This window comes from Macaca fascicularis, chromosome 5 (assembly GCF_037993035.2).
Source record: "Macaca fascicularis isolate 582-1 chromosome 5, T2T-MFA8v1.1".
Lineage (NCBI taxonomy): Eukaryota > Metazoa > Chordata > Mammalia > Primates > Cercopithecidae > Macaca > Macaca fascicularis.
Window position 1 is genome coordinate 90,065,974 of NC_088379.1, and position 3,263 is coordinate 90,069,236.

Here is a 3,263-nt window from a genome sequence, read left to right on the forward strand (position 1 = left end):
TACTATAGGGCCAAAGGAAATATCCTCCGATAACAAAGAGAAAGAAGCTTTCTGAGAAACTTCCTTGTGTTCTGTGAAATCTTCTCACAGAGTTTTAGCTTTTCCCTCAAGAAGTCTTTCGCTAAGACAGTTCTTGTGGAATTGGCAAAGTGATATTTGGAAGCCCAAAGAGGGCTACGGTGAAAAAGGAAATATCCTCAGATGAAATCTGGAAAGAAGCTTTCTGAGAAACCGCTTAGTGTTCTGTGACTTCCACTCACAGAGTACATCTGTATTTCGTGGATCTCTTTGCTAGCCTTATTTCTTTGAAATCTGAGAACAGTTATTTCGGATCCCTTTGAAGACTATAGGGCAAAAGGAAATATCCTAAGATAACAAAGAGAAAGAAGATTTCTGAGAAACTTCTTTGTGTTCTGAGAAATCATCTCACGGAGTTACAGCTTTCCCCTCAAGAAGCCTCTCGTTAAGACAGTTCTTGTGGAATTGGCAAAGTGATATTTGGAAGCCCATAGAGGGCTATGGTGAAAAAGGAAATATCCTCAGATGAAATCTGGAAAGAAGCTTTCTGAGAAGCCGCTTCTTGTTCTGTGACTTTCACTCACAGAGTTACATCTGTATTTCGTGGATCTCTTTCATTGCCTTATTTCTGTGGAATCTGAAAACTGATATTTCGGATCCCTTTGAAGACTATAGGGCCAAAGGAAATATCCTCCGATAACAAAGAGAAAGAAGCTTTCTGAGAAACTTTTTTGTGTTCTGTCAAATCATCTCACAGAGTTACAGCTTTCCCCTCAAGAAGCCTTTCGCTAAGACAGTTCTTGTGGAATTGCCAAAGTGATATTTGGAAGCCCGTAGAGGGCTATGGTGAAAAAGGAAATATCCTCAGAAAATCTGGAAAGAAGCTTTCTGAGAAGACGCTTAGTGTTCTGTGACTTCCACTCACAGAGTTACATCTGTATTTCGTGGATCTCTTTGCTAGCTTCATTTCTGTGGAATCTGAGAAGAGATATTTCGGATCCCTTTGAAGAATATAGGGCCAAAGGAAATATCCTACGATAACAAAGAGAGAGAAGATTTCTGAGAAACTTCTTTGTGTTCTGTGAAATCATCTCACAGAGTTACAGCTTTCCCCTCAAGAAGCCTTTCGCTAAAACATTTCTTGTGGAATTGGCAAAGTGATATTTGGAAGCCCATAGAGGGCTATGGTGAAAAAGGAAATATCCTCAGATGAAATCTGGAAAGAAGCTTTCTGAGAATCTGCTCCGTGTTCTGTTAATTCATCTCACAGAGTTATGTCTGTATGTCGTGGATTTCTTTGCTAGCCTCATTTCTGTGGAATCTGAGAACAGATATTTCGGATCCCTTTGAAGACTATAGGGCCAAAGGAAATATCCTTCGATAACAAAGAGAAAGAAGCTTTCTGAGAAACTTCTTTGTGTTCTGTGAAATCACCTCACAGAGTTACAGCTTTCCCCTCAAGAAGCCTTTAGCTAAGACAGTTCTTGAGGAATTGGCAAAGTGATATTTGGAAGCCCCTAGAGCGCTATGGTGAAAAAGGAAATATCCTCAGATGAAATCTGGAAAGAAGCTTTCTGAGAAACTGCTTAGTGTTCTGTGACTTCCACTCACTGAGTTACATCTGTATTTCGTGGATCTCTTTGCTAGCCTTATTTCTGTGGATTCTGAGTACAGATATTTCGGATCCCTTTGAAGAATATATGGCCAAAGGAAATATCCTCCGATAACAAAGAGAAAGAAGCTTTCTGAGAAACTTCTTTGTGTTCTGTGAAATCATCTCACAGAGTTACAGCTTTCCCCTCAAGAAGCCTTTCGCTAAGACAGTTCTTGTGGAATTGGCAAAGTGATATTTGGAAGCCCAAAGAGGGCTATGGTGAAAAAGTAAATATTCTCAGATGAAATCTGGAAAGAAGCTCTCTGAGAAACTGCTCAGTGTTCTGTTAATTCATCTCACAGAGTTACATCTGTATGTCGTGGTTTTCCTTGCTAGCCTTATTTCTGTAGAATCTGAGAACAGATATTTATGATCCCTTTGAAGACTGTAGGGCCAAAGGAAATATCCTCCGATAAGAAAGAGAAAGAAGCTTTCTACCAAACTTCTTTGTGTTCTGTGAAATCATCTCACAGAGTTACAGCTTTCCCCTCAAGAAGAATTTCGATAAGACACTTCTTGTGGAATTGGCAAAGTGATATTTGGAAGCCCATAGAGGGCTATGGTGAAAAAGGAAATATCCTAAGATGAAATCTGGAAAGAAGCTTTCTGAGAAACTGCTTAGTGTTCTGTGAATTCATCTCATAGAGTTACATCTGTATTTCGTGGATCTCTTTGCTAGCCTTATTTCCGTGGAATCTGAGAACAGATATTTCGGATCTCTTTGAAGATTATAGGGCCATAGGAGATATCCTCCGATAACAAAGAGAAAGATGCTTTCTGAGAAACTTCTTTGTGTTCTGTGAAATCACCTCACAGAGTTACAGCTTTCCCCATAAGAAGCCTTTTTCTAAGACAGTTCTTGTGGAATTGGAAAAGTGATATTTGGAAGCCCATAGAGGGCTATGGTGAAAAAGGAAATATCCTCAGAAAATCTGGAAAGAAGTTTTCTGAGAAGCCGCTTAGTGTTCTGTGACTTCCACTCACAGAGTTACATCTGTATTTCGTGGATCTCTTTGCTAGCCTTATTTCTGTGGAATCTGAAAACAGATATTTCGGATCCCTTTGAATACTCTAGGGCCAAAGGAAATATCCTCCGATAACAAAGAGAAAGATTTCTGAGAAACTTCTTTGTGTTCTGTCTAATCATCTCACAGAGTTACAGCTTTCCCCTCAAGAAGCCTTTCGATAAGACAGTTCTTGTGGAATTGGCAAAGTGATATTTGGAAGCCCATAGAGGACTATGGTTAAACAGGAAATATCCTCAGATGAAATCTGGAAAGAAGCTTTCTGAGAAACTGCTTAGTGTTCTGTGACTTCCACCCACTGAGTTACATCTATATTTCGTGTATCTCTTTGCTAGTCTTATTTCTGTTTAATCTGAGAACAGATATTTCGGATCCCTTTGAAGACTATAGGGCCAAAGGAAATATCCTCTGATTACAAAGAGAAAGAAGCTTTCTGAGAAACTTCTTTGTGTTCTGTGAAATCATCTCACAGAGGTATAGCTTTCCCCTCAAGAAGCCTTTCGCTAAGACAATTCTTGTGGAATTGGCAAAGTGATATTTGGAAGCCCATAGAGGGCTATGATGAA